Source organism: Symphalangus syndactylus, chromosome Y (genome assembly GCF_028878055.3).
Source record: "Symphalangus syndactylus isolate Jambi chromosome Y, NHGRI_mSymSyn1-v2.1_pri, whole genome shotgun sequence".
NCBI lineage: Eukaryota > Metazoa > Chordata > Mammalia > Primates > Hylobatidae > Symphalangus > Symphalangus syndactylus.
The window spans coordinates 21,993,526-22,020,600 of NC_072448.2; the positions used below are offsets into that span (position 1 = coordinate 21,993,526).

The window sequence follows — 27,075 nt, forward strand, 5'->3', positions numbered from 1 at the left end:
CCTCAACCTCCCAGGCTCAAGCAGTTCTCCCACCTCAGCCTCCTGGGTAGCTGCAACTACATGCATGCATCATCACACCTGGCTCTTTTTTGTTTTTGTTTTTGGAGAGAAGAGGTCTCACTATGTTGCCCAGGCTGGTCTCGAAATCCTGGACTCAGGCAAGCCTTCTGGCTCAGCCTCCCGAAGTGTTAGGATTACAGGCATGAACTGCTGCAACTAGCCTACATAAATATTTTGACATAAATGACATATTAAGAACTTTTTGTAGATTAATTTTCTTGTCTAAATCTGTATCTTTGTTTTTCCTCTATATTTGCCATACATATCTTTGTAAATATTTTAATTGCCTGCATACAACTTCATAGTATGGATACATCATTTTTAAATTTAGGTATGTCTCTATTGATGTTCAAATGTTATTCACCAATTTTTCTGTTTAACAAATGTTACAATGAACATTTTTGAATCATATGTTTTTGTACACATGTGTAGGATTTTTTTCTAAAAGGAAAATTCTTAAAAATTAATGCACGTTTTAAAGTTTGCTAGAAGTTGCCAAAATATCCTGTAAAGTACTTGTACTTTGTTCACATTTAACAGTGTTAGGACTTCCTATTCCCTCATCATTTTTTGTGTCAATCCAATGGAAGAAAATTGCTTCTCTGTTTTAATTTATATTACTTCATGCATAGTAAATTTGAATATCTTTACACATCTCTTTGTAGTTATCAATCTGTGAATTCTTGCTGTATATTTCTATTGGGTTTTTTATTTATAGAAAAAATTTGTATAGTCATTTGTTTGTTATACATATTGTAAGAATTTTCTCCTAATCTCTTCATTATATTTTAACTTTGTATAAGAAATAATTTGCCATATAGAAATAGTGTTTGAAAACATGCCTTTTGAGAAAGAGCATATCTTGTTCTATTTTTTTCTGCTTTTGAAAACTCCTTCTCATTCACCAGGTGCAGGGCAAATCACTCAACTAAAATATTTAACTGGTTTTGAGAAAGAGAAAAACAGCTTCCTACATTCACAAGCTAGGCCCAGTTGTTGCTAGGAGCTGGCTTGGTGCCCACAGCTAGGCCTTGGTATTACCATTTCAGGAACATCAGCATTTAATGAGGCCACCCTGTGACCATGATGGATGAAGGCAAAAACAAGACCCCTCTGCAATCATGTCTGAACACAGACAGAACATGAACATTGTGCAAGTCACAAAAATGACCAGTTATCTCACTGTTCTGACTAATATAAGTTACTGCTTTTTTTCTTTTACCAATTACAGCTTTACCCTTGCTTTAGACTGCCCTTACAATAGATAAGATGTATTAAGATACCTAATCATCACATTACCCTTACTTCCTGAGAGTATTTTATCCAGAGAAAAATTTTGCTTCCTCAATATTTCCGCCAAATCACCCAGTACAAATCCAAACACTATAACAAGTCCTTTTATTATCTTCCTACTGAGATGCCCCAATCATTGATAAAATAGTTCTCTATTGTGTACATTCTCTCTTACTGTAATGAGTAATAAACCCAATTTATTCAACTACCGTGTGTTCCTGATAGTCTTCAGCTAGAGAGCTTTCAAATAACCACATAAAAACATAGTGGTATAAAGTCCAACTGCTTTTTATTTTTATTTCACTTTTAAACATTTATTTATTTTAATTGATTAGTAAAAATTATGTATACTTATATATTGTGTATATCATATTGTTTTGAAAAACATACACGGTAGGATGGCTAAATCTAGCTAATTAACATATACATTACTTCACATGTTTATCTTTTTTTGTGGTAAGAATATTTAAAATCTAATTTCTTAGCAACATACAAGAATATAATGTTTTTATTAACCACAGTCACCATACTATCTGTAAAATAGATCTCTTGAACTTATCCCTCTTATCTAACTGACATTTTGTATCCTTTGACCAATATCTTCCTGACCCTTATATTTTATTAAAATTATTTATTTCCAGTTTAATGAAATCCATTACTGTTTTTTTTTTTTTGTTTTTTTTTTTTGAGACGGAGTCTCGCTCTGTCACCCAGGCTGGAGCACAGTGGCGCGATCTCTGCTCACTGCAAGCTCCGCCTCCCGGGTTCACACCATTCTTCTGCCTCAGCATCCCGAGTAGCTGGGACTACAGGTGCCCGCCACCACGCCTGGCTACTTTTTTGTATTTTTAGTAGAGAGAGGGTTTCACCGCGTTATCCAGGATGGTCTCCATCTCCTGGCTTCATGATCTGCCCACCTCAGCCTCCCAAAGTGCTGGGATTACAGGCGTAAGCCACCGGGCCCAGCCTAATCCATTACTGTTTTAAAGCCCCTTTCTCTGTGGGTCACATAATAGTTTATATTTTGAGAGATACTATGTATATTAGGATAAATCATATTAGGGAGTCACTATAAGATCCTTGTAAGGGCATTGAATTTGATATGAGAACTGGATTTCCAACATTCTAGAAGGAAGATTTTGGGGAAATGTGTTAATCACTCTGAGTTTTTCCTTGCTTATTTGTAAATGAGGATAATAACTATTATATTAACAGTATTGTTTTAAGGTTTCATCAATGGAGCTTTTTGTAAACTAAGGCATGTTCTGTAAATAGGAAGGAGTTTCAAAATAGTGATGGTAGAGCTTGGAGGGAACTGATGCAATGCACATCTCCTTTCATCACCCCTTTTTTTATTCAGAGGAAACAGAAAGCACACAGAAGGAGAATTAGTTTACTTTAGACCAAGACTGGACTCCAGATTTTTTTGACTCGTCGTCTAGCACCCTCTATACTGCATGGAAACTCTTTTCTATTTTGTTTCTTTTTGCTTATTTGTAATAAAACAAATTATAGTAAGTGACTTTTTGGTACACTATACTATCTTCCAGGATTAACTCCTCAGAATCCTCCAAACAGTTTGCAAAGTTAATGACTCCTGAGTATTTTTAAGCTTATGGTTTAGCCAAGTTAAGCCACAAAAGTGTATTAAAAATAATTTCCAGAATTTCCATATCCAAAAGATTCTTGTAGAGTTACCTCCCACCCTTGTTTGTAGAATGTTGACCACCTTCTTTCTATCCAAGATTAAGGGTCTTATTTCATCGTGATTTCACCTGTTGTGATTGGGTTCTATACACTTATGTTTGTTCTGCCCAGCAGTATAGGTTTAAAATAATAATAATAATATTAAGCCTGAGGAAAGTATTCTCTTCACTGATTGTAAATTGCTCTCTGTTTGCCTTTCAGCGATTTGTTCTGGTTACTTATTCTTTCTAACATGCTTAACTGCACAAACCACAGAATAGAGGGATAAAATGATCTTTTGGTATCTGTATTTGCTGTGTCCCAAGCTGTTACCATATGGAACCCAGAAGCCCAGAGCCTTAAGTCTCAAACAGCATTTTGTTGTTTTGCTTTCTTCCTTACCATTTTAACAATGTGTCTTTCATCACTACTGAAGTCTTTATTGAAGAAATTGTGAGTATGTGCTTGTGTGTGTCTTTGTGCACATGCCCCCATGTATTGTGTATGAGGTGAGTGAAGGGGGGCACCAAAATTGTTATAAGAAGCAACATTTTATGCTATAGGCAAAGATGGTACTTTAGGTATTGTAAATAATCAGGTATTTTTGTGAGCCCTCTGAATATTTTGCTCAGGAATTGATTACTCAAACATATGCATTACTCTTCTTCTATCTTATCAGAATAAGTGTTTATTATAACATTACTTAAAAGATTTTGGATAATAAGAATTGGCTGCAAGGTAAATGAAAGATGAGACAAATGGTCAAGTGAGGCTTTTCTCCATTCATTTCCTCATTCACTTTTCACACAATTTTTAGACCTATTTAGTGTCACAGACTCTGCTCTGGTCAAGAGAATGCAGAGGGAACAAGACATAGGACTACTCTTATTATGAAGCAAGTACAGGGAGACACATGACAGGTAGACAAATTGCTGTCTGTTGATTGTGACAATTCTATAATTCCTCTGAGCTCTGTAGATGAGGAATCTTCCATGCAATCCACTACGTAGACTGAGCTTCATTAGTTGTACACCTTTTTGGATTCCATTGAGAAAGTCTCAAACAATGCAAACCAAATTGGATATTAATGTAGATATATTCTTAGGAAGACTCATCTGCTTTTCAGGTTAACATATGACGTTTGTTTGTTTGTTTTTTTGTTTGTTTGTCTGTTTGTGACGGAGTCTTAACCTGTCACCCAGGCTGGAGTGCAATGGCTTGATCTTGTCTCACTGCAATCCCTGCCTCCCAGATTCAAGCCATTCCCCTGCCTAAGACTCCCGAGTAGCTGAGATTACGGGTGCATACCACCACAACCAGCTAAATTTTTTTTTTGTATATTTAGTAGCCAAAAGTTTCGCAATGTTGGTTAGGCTGGTCTGAAACTCCTGACATCATGATCTGCTTGCCTCAGCCTCCCAAAGGCCTATGATTACAGGCGTGACCCACTGCACCCAGCCAACATATGACATTCTTGAATCAAATATTTATGGCCATAAATTTATCTGGCCACTGATGAGGACTTTGGTATAGGTAACAGAATTTTGAGGAAATCTTGTACCTAGTACAATATTATTTAACCATAAATCTGTTGCCAAAATACTGGAAAATGTAAAATCTTGTGAAAGGAAAAAACAATTGCAAAAGCAGAGGAGGCTTTGGAGGTATATTTTACTGGTAAGGACACTGAACCTTAAGAATTTAAATGATGTTCCCAGGATTACCAGCTGGGAAATACTAGAGTTTCAAACATCAACTCATTTAACTCTTTCAACAACTTTTTGTTTTAAGTACTACTATTATTTATATGTTACAAATAAGGTGACTGACGTCCAGAAAAGGTAAGTAACTTGGCCAGGGCCATGTGGCTAAAAAGTGTCAGAGCCAGGATTCAGGCCAAGAAGTTTGATTCCAGAGCCCATCCTTTTAACTTTACACCATTCTGTCTCTCCAGGAATAGCTGTACTCAGTTTCCAGACTTCGCTTCTCTCAACCCCTCCCATTTTTCTTTTCAGTATATTGTGTTGCCAAGCATACACACACACACGCACACACCTGCTAAAAAACATATATACCCTCCTATAAAACATTTTAAACATAAGCATACATATGTGTATACATTTTTGCTTCTCAGTGGGTCTGCAGAATGATGATTAATAAATGACTCAAATCAGAGAGCAAAAGAGACTGATTTTGTTTTATCACCAGCCAGAAAAAAAGAAGCTTCCTTTAGGCATTCTAAGCAAAAGTCAAGAGGAATGGTGTGCTAATTAGCTCTAGTGCTATCAGCCTGCTGTCTTTTGTTTGGGGCCAAGAACGAAAGAGGTTAGATTGTGCCTAACAACATGGTCCACTGGCCTGATTACAAGGCTCCAAGAGGGATTTTGCAACATGAGCATATGGATATTTTGCAATATTTACAGGGGGAAATATATGCCGATTAGCATACAAGCTACAAATGGCTTCATGTTGTAAGCTCCTTCAATTTATTTGTGTAGGTATTGTTGCTCATCCTCCACTTGGATATATATTTTTTAATTTGAGGAATATATTTTACTCAATTATAACCTGAGCTATGACTTTTCTAGTGAATTTAAAAGAAAATATCATTAATATAGTATAGTACAAAGAATGCTGGTCTTAGAGTCAGAAATCATGAAATTGAGTCCCATTTTTGCCCTGCACATCAGTTATCCTTCAGAGCTGGAGAAAATCAAATCATCAGCCACCCTAGTTTAATGCTCTCCAAACTCAAATTAGGTCTCAATACTTCCTGGAATTTCCACTGTTTTTCTATAGCAAGTTTACTTTTTCACTGTCTATAAGCTCATTTTCATGTCTTCCCTTTCCCTAAACTTTATATGCCCACCTGTCCCAATCTTCTTATTTCCAGTTGTATACCTCACTGAGAAAATGGGAGGAAGGTATGAAAAGAAGCCTGCTCCATCTTTGGCTGTGACATCTCCAAGCCTCATGTTAATATACCCCTTTTATTTATTTCAAACCAAAAAAATGTCCCCATTCCTATGACAGGGCAATGCCTCCACAATTGCACTGGGTCTCATTCTCTTTCACCTCCCAAGGATTTTGCTCCTTCAGTTGCACCACCTTTCCCTTGCAACATCAGTTTCTCCTGTATTGGATCATGTCTGTTAACACTCAAATATGTTAAAATAATACCATCTTGAAAGTAATATAAGAAAATACTTATTCACCCCAAATCTTTAGCTGCAGTCTAATTTATCTGCTCTCCTCACTACAAAACCTGTTATAAGAATTGTTGACTGGGGGCGATGGCTCACATGTGTAATCCCAGCAGTTTGGGAGGCCAAGGTGGGTGGATCAGGAGATCAAGACCATCCTGGCCAACATGGTGAAACCCTATGTCTTCTAAAAATACAAAAATTCAACAAAAATTAGCTAGGTGTGGAGGCTGGTACAGAAGAATTGCTTTAACCTCTCTGGCGGAGGTTGAAGTGAGCCGAGATCGAACCACTGCACTCAGGCCTGGGTGATAGAGTGAGACTCTATCTCAAAAAAAAGGAAGAAAGAAAAGAAAAGAAAAAGAAAACTGTTGTTGTTGATACTCACTGCTTCTTTTTCTCGAAATTCTGATCACTCCGTAGATCACTCCAGATTTGAATCTGTCCACTCCATTTATAATGCTTTTGTCAAGGTCATCAGTGGCTTCTATATTTGCAATTTAATGGTCACCTATCACTCTTAAAGTGTTGATCATTCTCTCTTTGTTTGAACAACTTCCCTTGTCTTTTGTAACATCATATTTAACTTTGTTTTCATCCTACCTCGCTGACTTCTCTTTATCACTGTCCTTTACTAGCTCCTACTTAATTCAACCCCTAAACGTTTGTCCTAGGCTCTCTACTTATTTATGACATTCACTAGATTCCACCTAACCTCTGCTTCCAATATTCTGTTTCCTTAACTATGTATGCACCATTTTTATTTCCTTCATACTTAGCATTTATCAAAGCTAATTAGACATAGTTTGTGAAAAAATACAGTTGTGGATTAGATTGGAAGGTGGCTTCTGATCAGATTTTATACACCTTGAAAACCCAGGTTTACAGTCTCTATCTTATAGTCATCAAGTACCAAATATAATTTTTAAAGCAGGTTGAATTTATATGAACAGGAACAGAATATGGAAGACAGTGGAGGTCAAGTCTATCAGTTAAGAGTTTGAGTGTTGTAATGTCTTAATGTAAGATGAACATGACCTGAATTAGGTATTTTCTGGGAATGCAAACATAACAAACAACAAAAGACATTCAAAAATACTTGACAAGAGTAGGCAAAAGACTGAATAAGGGTTCAAAACAGAGAATTGTACCTCCCCATGATTTTTAACCCAAATGATTTGGAGGATAAAGTGCTGCTAATATTGGTAATGAACACATTTCTCTCCAGAGACTGACTGACTCCAAATCTGAAGGCAAATTTACTTTTATGGCTATGCTTAAACTAACATAGTAATACATTGTTCTGATTTGGTCTATGAAATCAGCTCGAAAAATAAATATTCTTGTATTCAGACTTTCTGTGTGTTCTGTTTCCATCTTTCTACTGTAGCTAAAGATCACTTTGTGGCTTTTTCTTGTTTTTTTCCCAAAGACTATTGCAAAAGCAATGAAGTTATGACCTAGTTCTTTGGTAGAACAAGTATGGTCTAGAGGGAAAACTGACTTGGAGAAACAGACGTGGTTTTAGACATGTTGAATTTAAGGTGGTGTCAAGATATTCCATTGAAAATGGCATTTACGGAACTGTGACTCAAGGTCAGGGAACACTCTGAATGGCGAATACAGGCTGGAAGGTCATTCAACCATGATATACTGACCTGGAGACACATAGTTCGTGATATCCTAAATATTTAGGCTTGGGTTTACATTTCACAACTAGCAGATGACATAATAAAGCCAATCAAAGAGAGAGAGAAGATGCAAGCAGAAAGGGAAAGAAAACAAGGGAATGAATAGCCAAGGGACACATTTTGCAAGGCTCAGTCAACTTGACTATACTGAATGTTGTGGAGAGCTGTCAAAGGAAGTAAAGACAGAAAATTTTGTAATGGATAGGTTGAACTTGAAGAGTATATTTTCAGTGGAATAGTAGGGGCAGGATTCTTGTGGAAAATGAGATGAGTGAATAATGATGAAAAGGAGATAAGCAAATAAGAAAAAAGATAAATAGCTTTAGGGAGGTGTTTTCAAGAGAAAATATTTTTTAATAACTTTAATAGCTTATTGCTTTATTCAGTGGAAAATGATATGTGCCTACTGTAGGACTTAAAAATACATAAAGTACAAAGAAGGACATAAAAAAAAAACATGAAATGCAACAATACAAAAAAAAAACTACCCTTATTGTTTTGATATACATACTTGCCAGTTTCAATTAATAGAGCATACAATTGGTTGAAAAGAGTATGCTAAGTGTTTTTTGGAAAATAATTGCTAAACATACAATGTTAATATTTATTTAAAATACATTTCTTGGCCAGGCATGGTGGCTTATGCCTGTACAGGGTGGCTCATGCCTGTAATCTCAGCACTTTGGGAGGCCAAGACTGGTGGATCACCTGAGGTTGGGAGTTTGAGATCAGCCTGACCAACATGGGGAAACCCCGTCTCTACTTAAAATACAAAATTAGCTAGGCATGGTGGCACATGCTTGTAATCCTAGCTAATCAGGAGGCTGAGGCAGGGGAATCGCTTGAACCCAGGAGGCAGAGGTTGCAGTGAGCTGAGATTGTGACATTGCACTCAGGCCAGGGCAAAAAGAGCAAAACTCCATTTCACACACACACAAAGACACACACACACAAAAAAAATACATTTCTTAATGAGATGCATGGTATTGTTCCTGTCCCCTCTCATTTACTCTCATTCTCTCTTGTAGACATAAAACACTATTTCTAAATGACAGAATGAGGCAGGATTCATTATTAATTCAATTTTTCTTTCTTTCTTTCTGTGGATGGAAGTGTCAAAAAGAGACTTTGTTCCCATGAATATGTATATAGGAATGGAAGAAGGATTTTTTTAAGCAATTTCACTAATTCTTTGAATTCTTCATGAATTAAATACCAAAAACTATATACACGACAACTGCAAGTCGTTCAATTTTGTTGAAAAGAAAGCATTGAAAATTGCTTGACTTACAAGAGGAGTTACTATCTAGCCTTTAGAATTGTTCACCTTTTGTAGCCAATGACTTATATTTCTAATGCTATCAGGTAAACTGAGGCACATTTTAAAGAGTTTGAGGAAGAAATATTTCGTGAATTATGCAGCTCCAAACTAGAAGCCATTCAGGAGCTCCATCAAGGGAAGACAATGGGGAGAATTTTACAAAACACACACAAAAATAAAGCAGATGGTATTTGACTGGTTAAAATTGTACAGTTGCCTCATTTGATCTATCCCATTGGAAAGTCCTAATAAGTTTGTTAACTGCTTCTGATTGGTTGAGTTTACATTCAGTTTTTTTTTAATGATATAAACATTTATAAGAAATAGCTCAAGTTAACTTTTGCTTGTGTTTGCAAATCAAGCAAGGTTGAAGTGACTTCTGAGGCCTAACTGTTGTTTTTCTTCTAAGAGATTCTTCAGGTCTGGTCTCCATTTTAGTTTGTGTCAGACATAATCAATCTCTTGTCCTCGATGTGTTTCCTTTTTGTTTGTTTTTATTTTTACCTTTTTATTTTGAGATAAAACTCAGATATGGAAAGCACACAAGTGTATAGTTTTATTTCCGGCATGCAGATATAAAGCAACAGAGTATGGCCAACCAAACTAGTATTCCAATGCAGATGCCTTGTTCAAATCACCATTCCCTTCAGGCCTTTTAACAGCATTGAGATATTTGTGTTATTAAGAAGCCACTCAGTGGCCAATGAAGAAAGGAAGACCAAAGACAGACTAAGAAGAAGTACATGATGAATCAAGGTCTTAAAGAAGGCATGAGGGGAAAGAACCAGATAAATTTTACATCACTGACCAGGTTTAGTATTGGAAAAATGAAATTTATCTTACTGCAAGTCAGAGAAAAGAGAAGAGAGGACAAATTCATTCAACCTGTAGTTTTTATTTTATTATTATTATACTTTAAGTTTTAGGGTACATGTGCACAATGTGCAGGTTTGTTACATATGTATGTATGTGCCATGTTGGTGTGCTGCACCCATTAACTGGTCATTTAGCATTAGGTATATCTCCTAATGCTATCCCTCCCCCCTCCCCCCACCCCACAACAGGCCCCAGTGTGTGATGTTCCCTTTTCTGTGTCCATCTTTTCCCATTGTTCAATTCCCACCTAGGAGTGAGAACATGTGGTGTTTGGTTTTTTGTCCTTGCGATAGTTTGCTGAGAATGGTGGTTTCCAGCTTCATCCATGTCCCTACAAAGGACATGAACTCATCATTTTTTACGGCTGCATAGTATTCCATGGTGTATATGTGCCACATTTTCTTAATCCAGTCTATCGTTGTTGGACATTTGGGTTGGTTCCAAGTCTTTGCTGTTGTGAATAGTGCCAAAATAAACATACATGTGCATGTGTCTTTATAGCAGCATGACTTGTAGTCCTTTGGGTATATACCCAGTAATGGGATGGCTGGGTCAAATGGTATTTCTAGTTCTAGATACCTGAGGAAATGCCACCCTGACTTCCACAATGGTTGAACCAGTTTACAGTCCCACCAACACTGTAAAAGTGTTCCTATTTCTCCACATCCTCTCCAGCATCTGTTGTTTCCTGACTTTTAATGATCGCCATTCTAACTGGTGTGAGATGGTATCTCATTGTGGTGTTGATTTGCATTTCTCTGATGGCCAGTGATGATGAGCATTTTTTCATGTGTTTTTTTGCTGCGTAAATGTCTTCTTTTGAGAAGTGTCTGTTCATGTCCTTCACCCACTTTTTGATGGGGTTGTTTGTTTTTTTCTTGTAAATTTGTTTTGAGTTCATTGTAGATTCTGGATATTAGCCCTTTGTCAGATGAGTAGGTTGCGAAAATTTTCTCTCATTTTGTAGGTTGCCTGTTCACTGTCATTTAAGGAAGATTTATTAAGGCCCTCTTAATTGGCAGTACTGTAGAAAGCACTGGAGAGAGATTTTAAAGAGGAAAATAAACTGTATTTGGGCCGTCCAGCTAGATGGACTTAACTGCTTTGAAAAAGGCGGAGATGAGGTTGTGGTTCTCAATAAAAGCTGTTTAGGAGATTGTGGATTTGGACATGTGAAGAGTGGGAACAAAATCTCAAAAATATACAGTAAAGAAAGCCCTACAGAAGAAACACATTTTCTTTGCAGGACTCAGGAAAGAGCCAAGTCTACCATTTTGTTTTAAAAGCTAAGCTTGGAATGCTTATATCAGACATCACAGTGAATCTAATTGATTCTATTTTTATAATTGGACCAGCCGTTGGAGTGATGCCAAAAGACATGTACCAGATTAAAGTACAAACACTAATAAAACATCTCAGGAGGAGAATGCTGCAAACTCAATTGCTTATTTAAAAAAAAGGATTAGCTTTAAAATGTTAGCATGTCAGAAAACAATTTCCTTCTACAAACATCAGTTTTGAAGTCAGCTAATCAGAAATCTATAGAATTAGGACAGGCAGTGAATTCAATAAAGTGGGCCTTGGAGTAAAATAAACTTTGTGGCAGACCCATGCTGTTGGAATTAGAAAGCCTTCATCAATCATATGCCTGCAGATCAGAGGTCTCCATGAGCCAGTGATATTTCTCGTGTTTAGAGTGCACCTGTTACGACATAAGTCATCTTTTTAAATATCTTATAAGATACAATATTTAACTGTCTCTTTAAGAGTGCTGAGAAAATACTATGATGTTTGAACAGCTTAAAAATACAAATATCCAAATGAGCAAGACAGCCTTTTCTTTCAATTCTTTCCTTCTGTTCTAATAAATTAATCTGCATTTATGATTTTAGATTTGTGCAGAGTGGAGTGTGATTACTGAGGTCTTAATCAACATTCAGGCTGACAGAGAACAGTTGAAGCAGCTATTATCTGTTGTGCAGAGAGATATGTTTATTGTAAATGCTGTGGGCTCTCTGAAAAGTTGGGAGGATAGGCCTTTGAAACTGGTGAGGGTGGTAATCCCAGGACTTTGGGAGACCAAGGAGTAATTTGGGAGGCCAAGGGCCACTTTGGGTGGCCAAGGCAGGCCAACCACCTGACATCAGGAATTTGAGACCATCCTGACCAACATGGAGAAATCCCATCTCTAATAAAATACAAAATGATCCAGTCATGGTGGTGCCTGCCTGTAATTCCACCTACTCGGGAGGCTGAGGCAGGAGAGTCGCTTGAACCCAGGAGGCGGAGGTTGCAATGAGAGGAGATCGTGCCATTGCACTCCATCCTGGGCAACAGGAGCGAAACTCCATGTCAAATTAAAAAAAAAAAAAATTTCAACGCCACCACTGTAAAGCAGAAAGCAATGGATTTTGTAGGTGTGATTTGAAAATTCTAAAAGAAACTGATTTCTGACATAAGTTTTTATTTCCAAATAGACTAAGATTAAATGTGCAACGAGAACACATACATTTCTCAGACATAATGACAACTCTAAAATATTGTCTCCCTGTGAACATTTTCTCAAGAAACTAGTAGAGATTTTGTTCCTACCGAAAGAAAGAAGTAAACAAAGAAACATAAACATGTGAAATGCAGACAGTATGACACACAAGAAAAGAACAAGATAAATTCTTAGAAGGGTAGTGAATGGAAGTCCCAGGATGAGACAACTGAATCAGGTCCAGAGGGCAACCAGTCAAGACTGTTGCAGGGAAGCAGCCTACAAGAGAGTGTTCTTCAAGCTGGGAGCATTTATAGAACAATTGATGTGAAGAAAAGTCTTGATATGGGATTTAAAAAATCAGAAAAGACTTTTCAACTGAGTTAACACGAGCTAAAATAAAATTAAGTGCAAGTTAAGCAACGAAATTATAACCACTATTTCTCAGCAATCCATGGATTAACACAATAGGAATTTAAATGTACTTAGAACTTCATGATACTGCAAATATTACAGATTAAATTTGTGAGTAGCAGGAAAAATGACATTACAATAGGTGTTTATAGACAAATGTTTCTACGACAACTTGAAAATTAATGTACTTAGATATTTAATATAGAATCTAAATAAGATAGTAAATTAAAGATATTTCAATAAATATCTTTATTTAATAAAATATTTGTATTAAATATTTAAATAAAGAATTAGAAAAGAAACAACACAATCGAATCTCAGACACTACAGTGAGGGGATAATAATGTAGAGAAAATGAGTGAAACACACAAAGCTAACCTTTGGTTGTGGGAGAAATATAATAAATGGTGGAAACCTCAGGCAAGTTTAGAAAAAAAGGGAGAAAGGACAAATAAAACTGAGAATGTAAAAGATACATAAACATAGATTCAGTATAGATTAAGAAGCTAATAAGGAATTATGATTAACACTTTATCCTACAAATATGAAAACAGATCAAATAGATTTTTATAATCTGCCTATATAAATAGACATATATATATAGCTTAGAATGTCACTATTTATGGATATACTAAGCTGTATCTATAGATTAGTAAAACTCATACAAGAAGACATATTTAATCTGAATAGTCTCATAGATGTTCAAGGAAATAAAGCATTGTTCCCAGAGATAAAACACTAGGCTCAGAGTTTTCCCCAGGCAGAGCATTTCAATATATATGAAGAATTCTATCAAGTAAAAAAGGGATAATCCTAAACTTATTCTGTGAGGAAAGGAGAAGTTTGATGTCAACAATATATAAACTGAGTGTATAAAAACATATGAAAACTATAGTCCATTCTCATTCGTGAAACAAATGATAAAATCCCAAATGTGAAAAGGTTTATGTGGATTCTTTGAGGGTTAGAATGAAATTTGCTTCTGCCAGATCCTGCGACTCTGCGAAAACCCACACATAGATTTATGTTTTGAGATTTTCTCTAATACCCATGCAATATGGAACTGGCTTGACAGTCTGTGTGATAGCCAACCTGTGACAATGACTTCTCAGGGTCACAAATTTTTTCTGTTAGCCTCCTTGTTCTGATCAGTTCCAAGATGACTTTGACAAAATTCCTTGAGCTTGGAAATAGGAATGGGTTTAGTTCAGTCTCACCCTTACTGTGAAGACACAGTCCTATGGAATCCAGATCAATTGGGATAGAGTCGGCTATGAAACTCTTTTCATAAGTAGTCCCTAGGCCTTGACTACAGTCTTTCTTGAGACATGAGGCTAATAGTTCCTTCTTGGGCCAACACTTTTTGCGATAATTAGTGTTTCTTCAATTTGGAATTTTTAATTGTTTGGGAAGTGACATGGATTGGTGTGCCTCCATTCAACCCTCAACTTCAAGTGTTTCTCCCAGAATTCATCCCACGTGTTGCCGGTGGGACCCGGGGGGGGCGGTAATTGAATCATGGGGGCTGGTCTTTCTCATGCTGCTCTTGTGATAGTGAAAAAGTCTCAGGAGATCTGATGGATTAATCAGGGGTTTCCACTTTTGGTTCTTCCTTATTCTCTCTTAGCATTGCCATGTAAGAAGTGTCTTTATTCCTACACCATAATTCTGCGGCCTCCCCAGCCAGGTGGAACTGTAAGTCCAATTAAAGCTCCTTTTCCTCCCAGTTTGAGGTATGTCTTTATCAGCACCGTGAAAATGAACTAATACAGGACAGGACAGTGGGCCCAAATAACCTTGGCGTCCAGGATAGAATTACAAGTTGGAGAAATTTGGGATCTTTTCTGCGGCAAATTTTGCAGTGGGTGTTATTTTTCTAATTTTTTTTTCCTCTCTTCACCTTTGTTTCTCACAAGGTACTCTCACTGTGTAGCCCAGGCTGGAGAGCAGTGGCACCATCTGGGCTCACGACAACCTCTGCCTCCCACGTTCCGCCTCTGGAGTTACCCTGAGTGCACACAGCAATCTGTTGCCCCATTCCCACTATAGGGATACTGTACTGGACCACAGTGCATTTGACCGGCACACAGTAAGGTAGAGGGCAGCTTGAGGGGGCCAAAGGTTTCCCACTGTTTTCAGAATAATTTGCTGAGAAAACCTGTTCCTCCTGTTTGTAGGTCATGGGGACAGTAGTCAGAGAAAGACAGGACTCCCGCTCCAGAGCTTCAGCTGTCCCCATAGGAGCAGGGGCAAAACCGGCGTATAGATTTTCAAAGCTCCACTGCTGATACCGAGCAGGAGGTGTGGAATGCGTATTGAAGGCAGCACAAGAGATTCATGAACTTTGACTGTCGAACCCTCTTCCCTGAAACAACACAGCTCTTCTCACAGAAGCCGTGCTGACCACAGTCCATAAGGGACAGGAATGTTAGCACTCTACTAGTGTGTGGCCAACATGGATGCTTACGTTGGAACTGTTTTATCTGGCAACAGGGAAGAAAGTTCTGCCCCCGACACCGAAATCCTACTCCCCCATCCGTGACAGAGGCGACCCCTCGTCTTGTGCACAGATACACACACCAGTGGGTCTTCCTGGGAAGCAGGCACCCACTCGTGAATGAAAACAGTATGTTTTGTCCTCCTGTGTGAGGCTTGAAACATATACTCTAAAACTATATTACTTTACATTATTAACCTTAGGCAAAGTGTGCTGCAAAGGCCACAGAAAATTAAGGGGCCGTGGGCTACAGAAACAATCTGCAGTGCCAAACACTGGGGAGAATAGAGCCTCACTAGAGTTTGCAAGAGCACAAAATGCACTCGTAATGTTGTTAGCGACATACACTATTGGATCCTCACCTAACACACAATCTGGGAGGAAAGCTTAACCCAAATAAAGATGTAAACATCAACAAGAATGTCAATATCCTCGGTCATCAAGTGACAAGACAGTCCATGCGTGGATTCTCCAGCAATCTTATATTCCGCAAATCCAACCCCTTTCCCCTCACTTCTGCAAGATTCTCTTTTCCCTTAGTCATCTATGCCAAAAAGCATATCCTGAATGCCTTCCCACATACCTCCGTCACCTTTCCCACAGTCCATCCATACACCTTACATGCCCATTTCTTTTCACCATGAGGCGTGAGAAGTCCTGAGAGGCTCATTGTCCCAGAAAAGGATTATGCGTTCACCTTTAAAAGAACATGTCGGTTCAACACGAAAGTGAACTTTAAGATTTCCATCATCCTCTGCTTATCTATTCTGTATGATGATACCCAAAATGAAGGATTTTGGAGATCCCAGCAAACCGGGCCCTGGAAACCTTAGTGCCCATTAACCCCTTTCCTTGAATTACCTCTGCTTCTACAGGACGAAGCAAGCCTCCAACCAAGCTGTCTTTTGCTTTTACCTCCCGAACTATGTCCTGTAGAAAGAATCCCAACACATTCCACACCCATTCACTCTACAAATTTAGAGGCCAAGCTCCAACACACACTGGTCATTTCCATGAAGAAAATAAAGCATACTGATTGATCAATTCCTTATGACACCTGAATCCAGGGGAAAAACACACACACACACACAAACACACACACACACACACACACACACACACAAACACAGAGTCACACATCCTTGAGAATGTTTATTTTTCACTCCATACAATCCAAGTTTACCCCCCTGCCTGTCTGATTTTTTGTGACTGGATCTGTTTTTCCTTTAGTTCCCGTGCATAAGACCGTGATTACTGACATCCTGCATACAGTAGTAAGTTTTCAGGAGTTCTGCTGTTTTAGGTAAAGTCCGATGCTCCATCATATTCAACTCAGCATCTGGGAGTCCCCTAGAGAAACACAAATGCATGTCAAAATGCACTTCTCTGAGCCATACTTTGAAATGTTTCAATTGTAGGGCCCGCTGAGAAAAGGATATCCCTTCCCTATTTGTGATCGCTTAAACTTCCTCCTACCATGTGTTACCAATTGTTCTCTGCAATACCTTTCCCTTTCCCAGTATTCTCTGTGAGGGGAGTCGGCTAACAAGATGCATTGTACACTAAAAGCACACAGAAATCTCATGGGGCAATAGCTTAAGGAATTCCATCAATCTAAAGAGTCCTTTGTGGTCTGGGGCAAGGATGACCACGAGGCACATTGAGGGAGCCCAATCTTATGGGGTTTGTTGGATGAGTGCTGGTGGGGTTGATAGCCATGGAATCAAGGGCCACATATTGAAGTGAATGATTTTCAGCTTTACTTCTCAGTGATTCTGGAAATGGACTACGCTCCCCTGGGCTTAAGACTCCACAGCTATAACCTGCTTTGCAGTGCAGTCTCTAAATGTGCCTTTTGCAGCCCAATGCCGTGAATGTCCTGGATTCTGTCGCTCTCTGTCTTCCTCTCAAGGAATTTCTACATGTAGGAAAGGAGCCTCAACGTCTACATTTCTGAAATGAGCGCCCAGGCTCCCTGAATAGGCAGGTGTGTCCACCCCTTCTCCTGGGCATCAAACAGCTCCAGTTCCAACTGAACGGCTCACCTGAAATCTCTGTTCCCTCTTCAGGTGGCTTCATCCTCTGGTAGTATCGCAGGGGATTGCGCCACACGTCCTTACATAGGATCTGTCAGGGGAATCAATCGGGAAAGGCCTCATCAGGGCTCAGACTGGTGACCCAAGCAGCTGGGAACACACCAGGGTCATTCCTGATGTTTCCCAGTGAGGACCCACCTCAGCAATCCTATTAGACCCTGCGAAGTTGTGGTCAGAAAACCAGTTGAAGAAGTTAAGGCTGCTGTCGTGGTGTCTGCGGCGATAGGCCTCAACTTCATAATCCGGATACCACTGAACTGGAGTGGAATGAGAAGCCCTGTATTCTACAGAGACAGGAGGTTTTGTGGGAAGGGGGCTGGATCACCGTGGCAATGATCCACCCACATCTTCCTTACACTACCCATCCTGGGAGCCACCTGGCACCTGTGATGTTCACGAGATATTCCTTGGTAATCACTTTATTCTGGAAATAGGGGTTACTCTGAAAGAACAACATGATCTTGCAGAGATGAACGGGATGCTTCACTTCTTCCACCTGTCAGGACAAGGTGCAGAAAGCTTAAATACCTTTTTGGGTGAGGTGCCCACTGTTGCTTACAGGAATGAATTATTTCCCTTACCCTCCCCCGCTAAACCCTCTAACCTCAGTCTTCCTGGCCTCACCTCCAAGTTGATCATGTAGCTCAGCATGTCTTCATCTTGCTCAGTGATCAGGGCTGACATCTGGGGGTGGTTTGCAATCTGATTTAGGTCAAAGAGCCTTTACATGCCATGGAAGGAAAAGCTACGAGCAACAGGGAAGAAGGCCTAAGAGCACCCAGAGGCTGGGGTACGGGATTTCTCAGATCTGCATCCACGTATGACCTCCTTTCGCCTCCCCCTCCCCCTAAACTAAGGCCTCTTGGGTTCGCAGAGCAGGTATAATTCTGAGGCTGACTGCACTGACGTGGGGAGGCGTGATGTGCAGAGTTGCTGGTGTCTGAGGAGTGGCAGAATCTGCTTATAGCCGAAGACGCCCAGTCCTAGAGCAGACTAGCAAGGGGGAGCAATCACACTCCCTTCAAAGTAGCTTGATTCACACAAAAACCTATTCTGGTCTGAACTCGCTTCTGCTCTTCAAAAAGATGCCCCAAACGTCTGCTGCTCGGCATCACCAAGGGTTTCTCTGCCGCATGCAGGAAAAGACTACCCAAGCCTGCTCCGGCTTTCCACAGCCACATTTGTTCGGGGCAACTCACCTCTGTTTCCCAAATAGTCACATCGACGCCGAGCTGCCCATAAGTTACTGACACCTCCCCGAGAGCACCTCTCCACCGGAAAGGCAGAAGAAACACTGAGAAGGATACAACATTGGCCCAGAAGCCAGGGACGCTCTGGATGATAGCGCCTCTGCGGTCGAGGTGGGGCTTGCGCCTCCGCTCCATCTTTTCCCTCTGCCGAGAAAAGGCCTTCCCGGCTTGGGCATTAACCGGCTCCAGCTCCACCTGAACGGCCAGCAGCTCCTCCAGTGCAGACGCTGGGGTCATGGGCCCAGCGCCAGGCTGTGCCCGCTGGGCCTCCTCCTGCCGCTCCACGAGGCCCTCCTCCTGGGCCACCACCTCCACCTCCGCCATGATGTCGTCCAACACCAGCACCGCCTCCTCCCCCAAAGCCGCCTGCTCACTCTCCACCCCGGCCGCCCCCTCCTGTAGAGCCTCCATCCTGAAGACGGTGCCCTCCTCCGCACTCCCACTGACCGAGGCCTGTGCTGCCGGACCCAAGCCACAGGAACCCTGCCACGGGCTTTATTGCACCCGTGGGTCAGCGGGCCCTCAGGACGCATGCGCGGGGCTTCCAGGCGCCCCCTAAGGGACTGCGCGCGAAGGGCGCAGGGAGCCGCCCCGATGTGACCGCCTTCCTGCCATCGTGGCCAATCAATGGGAGGGCGGTGGGTGTCTCCCTGGGCGGCACAGCCACTGGCGGGACTGCATCTCCAGCCCCGCTCCGCCCATACCCTTCCCCCCCGCCGCCTCGCCTCCCCAAGCCTCCTCCGGGAAGCCCTTGGAGCTTGTGCCGGGTAGGTAGCTCGGCGTCCGGGCACAGGCGTGCTGCGTGGCCTTTGGAAGTGTGGGCATGGCAGCCCTGTGCCCTGACATCCAGAGTGTGGCAAGCCATGAACACGTCGATGTGTCGTGAACACATGCAACATCTGTCTTCGTTAGGCAGGCCAGGTAGATGCTAAGGAAGTAATACTGCAGATCCAGAGAACTCTCTCTGGTTGCTGGGGCGAGGGTGGCAGGGGTGGTCTGGGGAAAGCGAGTAGGGGCGGGGACGTTGGAGGAAAGTCGCCTGCTTGTGCTGAGGTGGAAATGATCTGCTCTAGCGGCCAGAACCTCAGCTCGCACTCTCGCAGGGCGAGGCCAATACAGGCTCCGAGTACCATGCTTCCTCCCTGAGTATGCCGTACTCCAACGAGCATTCCAAAGGGCCTCTTGTCCTATGCCCTGGGCACACTTGAGGCCAGCCGCCAGGGTTGGCCATTGAGGGCCTGCACGCACGCTGTTGTGCACTGCCTTGCACACCCAGCGGCTGCGGTGACTGCTGGTGGGGCTCTGCAGGCCCAGGGCCTGGGCCTCTGGCTCCTGAGTTCCTGTTCGCAGTTGAGCCTGCTGGGGACCCGAGACCTATGGCCAGTGCGGGATCTGCGGGCCCAGAGGGGCTCCTCAGGAAACCTGGTTCCGCGTAGGTGAGGGACTAGGTTCCAGCAGGGCGACGTCCGTGGGGCTTTCAGGGAGTGGGTCTGTTGGGGAGCCGGCCCCCAGAGCCTAGCGGTGCGGGGCATGGGCTGGGCCGCGCAGGCCGGTGTCTGTGGGAGCAGCGCAGAGGGCACTGTGTTCAGGCTGGAGGCTCTGCTGGAGAGGACGGCCGGGGTACAGAGCAGGGAGGCGGCCTTGGAAGAGGAGGCGGTGCTGACGGTGGAAGACATAATGGCTGAGTTGGAGGTGGTGGTTGCGTAGGAGACCAACGCAGGGTGGCAGAAGGAGGGCCAGCGGGCACAGCCTAGCCCTGGACCCAGCACACCCGGGCCGTCAATGGACTCGCTGGAGGTCCTTCACTCGCAGCTGGGCTCCGTGAATGCCCCAGGCCACAGGGCATCTCCGCCTTCTGGGCCAGAGCCATATCCTTGGAGCTGCCAATTCAGGATGGCTGGCAGCAGAGGATAGTCATCCGGCTTCAGCAGGGCAGAAGGGCTGGGTAGGGGGAGGAGCCAAGTGGGAGGCGCATATGGTCAGGCAGGAGGCAGGCGATGGGGGACAGGGTGGGAGCCCAGGCCACATTCCTGCATCTGTGAGAGCAGCTTGCTTGTAGCAGTCCTGGGACCACGTGGTAGGGAAGGGGAGCCAAGCGCAGCACTCACAAGGGAGAATCGTGGCGCCAAGATCCCTTCCTGCACAGCACATAGTCGAAGGACGCGTTTCCCTGGGAACGTCCCTGGAGGACGGAGAAGCTGTATGCCATTGACAGCCATTAAACCACCCCTGCTGTCGATGCCTGTTTCCGACAGGCTCAGCCCAGAAACGCAAGGAACTGAAGACGGGTTCGTGGTGCATGTGGCTGCCCACCACCTCAAGGCAGGCACCAGCTCCCCAGATACACTTTCTTTCTATCACATGCGGTCTGGTTTTTGTAAACTCCCCAGGTGAATCTAAGTTGGATCTGTGATGGAGAAGCACGTCTGCTCATTGACGATTGCCATTCTGCTGTAAGTTATTCAGGAATAAAACAATTGATGTAGTGGTTGAGGGGCTTTTTGTTTCATTCTAACGTAATTTTTCCTTCGTGAAGCTATAAGCTTGAGGTTTGAGCACTCCACAATCAACACCTGCAGGGAATGCCAGTGAAAGCCTACAGTCAGAATGTGACATAGTATTCCATGGGTACTAGCTGTTCCAGTTACATTTGCTAACATGTAGAAAAGAGTTGACATGATGTGCATTATTTTAATCAATCCTGGTGTTGTCTCTGAGTAAACAAAGTACATGACTGACATTGGAGATTCTTCACACTTTATCCCTGGATATATACTTATCTTCTATTTTCATTTTTGTTTTGCTCGTTTTTGAAGTGGAGTTTCGCTCTTGTTGCCCAGGCTGGAATGCCATGGTGCGATCTCGGCTCACCGCAAACTCCACCTCCCGGGTCCAAGCGGTTCTCCTGCTGCCTCAGCCTTCCAAGTAGCTGGGATTACAGGCCCCCGCCATGGTGCCTAACTTATTTGGTAATTTTTTTTCTTTTTTTTAATAGAGATGGTGTTCTCTCTGTTGCTCAGTCTGGTCTCGAATTCCCAACTCCTAGTGATCTGCCCACTTTGGCCTCCAAAAGTGCTGGGATTATAGGCGTGAGCTACTGAGCCCAGCCTGTTTTTTCTTTCTTATTATTTATTTATTTATTTATTTATTTATTTATTTATTTATTTTTTCTTTATTTATTTTTGTGATGGAGTTTCAATCTCTCTTCCAGGTTGGAGTTGCATGGTGGGATCTCAGCTCACTGCAACCTCTTCTCTTCAAGTTGAACTGATTCTCCAGCCTCAGCCTCCTGAGTAGCTACGACTACAGGCACCCCCACAGCACACCTGGGTAATGTTTGTATTTTCGGTAGAGACGGGGTTTTGCCATTTTAGCAAGGCTGGTCTGGAAATTCTGACTTCAGGTGATCTGCCCGCCTGTGCCTCCCAAAGTGTAGGATTACAGGCGTGAGCCACCGCGCCACGACTGGTTCATCTCCCAGCTATGCTCCGGTCACCCTGAATTATGTTATATTCACCTTGATTCCAATAATATACAAGGTTTTGTGTCTCCAGGCTCTTGGACAGGCCCCGTTTTCTCTGTTTGGACTCCCCTTCTCCTCTTCTCTGCTTAAAATATTACTACTCATTCTCCTCTATCAAGAGCTCTTGATGACGCACATTCTGAGTTAGTAAGCAAAATATATATGTACGTTATATAAATTTTTCTTGAAAAAATCATCATAAATTTCATCACCTTTATAAAGTGTCTGTGACCCCATAAGTAATAAGATTTGTCTGCTTCTCTTTATAATCAAATGTGAAACAGTTAAAAGCGTACACTGAGACCTCATTTCCAACTGCCCCATACAAGTTATCTGTCACACATATTCTGTCCGTTTTCTCAGTTTTTATAGCACTTTAGCGATCTTTTGTTTTGTTTGTTTTTTGAAACAGAGGCTCGCTGTGTTGCCTAGGCTGGAGTGCAGTGGCCTGATCTGGCTTCACTGCGACCCCAGCCTCACAGGTTCAAGCAAATGTCCTGCCTCAGCCTCCCAAGTAGTTGGAACTACAGGTGTCTGCCACCATGGCCGGCTTATGTTTTGTGGAGACAGGGTTTTACCTTGTCAGTCAGGGTGGCCTCAATCTCCTGAGCCTCCCACCTTGCCTTCCCAAAGTGCTGGCGAGCCACCGTGCACGAACTGCGTTATCTGTCTTTTTACATCATTTCTACTGGTCTCCCTTTAGACTGAGCTATCACTGAAGGCAGAAACAATGTCTTATTCACCTCTGATCACAGAACATAACACAAATGGATTCATTTCAGCTGGGGGAATGTTGAAGCTTAAATCAACTTGTCTGGAATTTAAAGGTTTTCATATGCGAAAATTCCGGAGAATACAGTGCTTGCATCTTCTGACTATTACCCATACATTTCAATTTTTGGCAGTCATTGCCCTTCTTCAGGTTATAATGTGAATACCAAGAAATACATCATTTCTCCATAATAAAACGTGACAAGCTTGATCTATGACAGTTTGAGACAAACAGAATCAGTGTGGTGCTCTCTACTTCTCCAAGATAAAGTCCACCAGTTATTTTAATTATATGAATTCTAGAAATAAAATAAATAAGTAAAACAAAGGGGAATAAATTGTTGGCAAAATAATTAAAAAGTCTCAGTACTTAAAGATGCTTATTTATAGATTAATAGATGCTTATTTATAGATTAAAAGGTTTAAAAGGTGCAAACCTAGCAAAATAGCATGAAAATAGATGACAATAGACTCATGTCAAGACATATCAATGTAAAATTTGAGAAGAGTGAGAACAAAGAGAAAATTGTGTAAGTCTCCAGAGAGGTAAAAACAGGTCAGGTACAAAGGATAAAGAATCAGATGATTTGAAATTATAAACACTGGCCAGGCATGGTGGCTCATGCCTGTAATCCCAGCACTTTGGGAGGCCAAGGCGTAATTTGGGAGGCCAAGGGGCACTCTGGGAGGCCAGGGCAAGCCGACCACCTGACGTCAGGAATTTGAGACCATCCTGACCATCATGGAGAAATCCCATCTCCAATAAAATACAAAATGATCCAGTCATGGTGGTGCCTGCCTGTAATTCCACCTATTCGGGACGCTGAGGCAGGAGAGTCGCTTGAACCCAGGAGGCGGAGGTTGCAATGAGAGGAGATCGTGCCATTGCACTCCATCCTGGGCAACAGGAGTGAAACTCCATGTCAAATTAAAAAAAAATAAAAAAATTTCAACGCCACCACTATAAAGCGGAAGGCAATGGATTTTGGAGGTGTGATTTGAAAATTCTAAAAGAAACTGATTTCTGACGTAAGTTTTATTTCCAAATAGACTAAAGTTAAATGTGCAAGGAGAACACACACATCGTTCAGACATAAGGACAACTCTAAAATATTGTCTCCCTGTGAACATTTTCTCAAGAAACTAGTAGAGATTTTGTTCCTACCGAAAGAAAGAAGTAAACAAAGAAACATAAACATGTGAAATGCAGACAGTATGACACACAAGAAAAGAACAAGATAAATTCTTAGAAGGGTAGTGAATGGAAGTCCCAGGATGAGACAACTGAATCAGGTCCAGAGGGCAACCAGTCAAGACTGTTGCAGGGAAGCAGCCTACAAGAGAGTGTTCTTCAAGCTGGGAGCATTTATAGAACAATTGATGTGAAGAAAAGTCTTGATATGGGATTTAAAAAATCAGAAAAGACTTTTCAACTGAGTTAACACGAGCTAAAATAAAATTAAGTGGAAGTTAAGCAACGAAATTATAACCACTATTTCTCAGCAATCCATGGATTAACACAATAGGAATTTAAATGTACTTAGAACTTCATGATACTGCAAATATTACAGATTAAATTTGTGAGTAGCAGGAAAAGTGACATTACAATAGGTGTTTATAGACAAATGTTTCTACAACAACTTGAAAATTAATGTACTTAGATATTTAATATAGAATTTAAATAAGATATTAAATTAAAGATATTTCAATAACTATCTTTATTTAATAAAATATTTGTATTAAATATTTAAATAAAGAATTAGAAAAGAAACAACACAATCGAATCTCAGACACTACAGTGAGGGGATAATAATGTAGAGAAAATGAGTGAAACACACAAAGCTAACCTTTGGTTGTGGGAGAAATATAATAAATGGTGGAAACCTCAGGCAAGTTTAAAAAAAAAGGGAGAAAGGACAAATAAAACTGAGAATGTAAAAGATACATAAACATAGATTCAGTATAGATTAAGAAGCTAATAAGGAATTATGATTAACACTTTATCCTACAAATATGAAAACAGATCAAATAGATTTTTATAATCTGCCTATATAAATAGATATATATATAGCTTAGAGTATCACTATTTATGTTTATACTAAGCTGTATCTATAGCTTAATAAAACTCATACGAGAAGACATATTTAATCTGAATAGTCTCATAAATGTTCAAGAAAATAAAGCATTGTTCCCAGAGATAAAACACTAGGCTCATAGTTTTCCCCAGGCAGATCATTTCAATATATATGAAGAATTCTATGAAGTAGAAAAGGGAAAGTCCTAAACTTATTCTGTGAGGCAAGGAGAAGTTTGATGCCAACAATATATAAACTGAGTGTCTAAAAACATATGAAAACTGAAGTCCATTCTCATTCGTGAAACAAATGATGAAATCCCAAATGTAAAAAGGTTTATGTAGATTCTTTGAGGGTTAGACTGAAATTTGCTTCTGCCAGATCCTGCGACTCTGCGAAAACCCACACGAAGATTTATATTTTGAGATTTTCTCTAATACCCATGCAATCTGGAACTGGCTTGACAGTCTGTGTGATAGCCAACCTCTGACCGTGATTTCTCAGGGTCACAATTTTTTTCTGTTAGCCTCCTTGTTCTGATCAGTTCCAAGATGACTTTGATCAAAGTTCCTTGAGCTTGGAAATAGGAATGGATTTAGTTCAGTCTCACCCTTACTGTGAAGACACAGTCCTATGGAATCCAGATCAACTGGGATAGAGTCGGCTATGAAACTCTTTTCACAAGTAGTCCCTAGGCCTTGACCACAGTCTTTCTTGAGACAGGAGGCCAATAATTCCTTCTTGGGCTGCCACTTTTTGCTATAATTAATGTTTCTTCAATTTGGAATTTTTAATTGCTTGGGAAGTGACATGGATTGGTGTGCCTCCATTCAACCCTCAACTCCAACTCTATCTCCCAGAATTCATCCCACGTGTTGCCGGTGGGACCCAGGGAGGGGTAATTGAATCATGGGGGCTGGTTTTTCTCATGCTGCTCGTGTGATAGTGAAAAAGTCTCAGGAGATCTGATGGGTTAATCAGGGGTTTCCACTTTTGGTTCTTCCTTATTCTCTCTTAGCATTGCCATGTAAGAAGTGCCTTTATTCCTATACCATGATTCTGCGGCCTCCCCAGCCATGTGGAACTGTAAGTCCAATTAAAGCCCTTTTTCCTCCCAGTTTGAGGTATGTCTTTATCAGCAGCGTGAAAATGAACTAATACAGGACGGTGGGCCCAAATAACCTTGGCTTCCAGGATAGAATTACAAGTTGGAGAAATTTGGGATCTTTTCTGCGGCAAATTTTGCAGTGGGTGTTATTTTTCTAATTTTCTTTTCCTCTCTTCACCTTTGTTTCTCACAAGGTACTCTCACTGTGTAGCCCAGGCTGGAGAGCAGTGGCACCATCTGGGCTCACCACATCCTCTGCCTCCCACGTTCCGCCTCTGGAGTAGCCGGGATTACAAGCATGCATCACCACGCCCAGCTAATATTTTCTATTTTTAGTAGAGGCCAGGCTTCGCCATGTTGCCCAGGCTGGTCTCCAACTCCTGACCTCGTGATTCCCCCGTCTCAGCCTTCCAAAGTCCAAAGTGCTGGGAATACAGGCGTGAGCCACTGTGCCCAGCCCACTCCAGGAGTTTTTACCTAAGCGAGTGGACGAGTGGAGTTCCCTTTTCTTTTTTCTTTTCTGAGACATGGTCTCTCCGTGTCATCCTGGCTGGAGTGCCGTAGTCTGATCTTTACAACCTCTGCCTCCCAGGTTCAGGTGGTTCTCCTGCCTCAGCCTCCCAAGTAGCTGGGACCACAGGAAAGTGCCACTAGGCCTGGATAATTATTGTGTTTTTGGTAGAGACAGGTTTTTGCCATGTTACCTAGGCTGGTCTCGAACTCCTCACC

General features: G+C 41.5%; 1 pseudogene; it reads right to left on the bottom strand.

Moving 5' to 3' along the window:
• Positions 1-16,840: 16,840 nt before the first annotated feature.
• Positions 16,841-19,402, bottom strand: LOC129476682 (testis-specific Y-encoded protein 3-like; annotated as a pseudogene).
• Between the last annotated feature and the right edge of the window lie 7,673 nt (positions 19,403-27,075).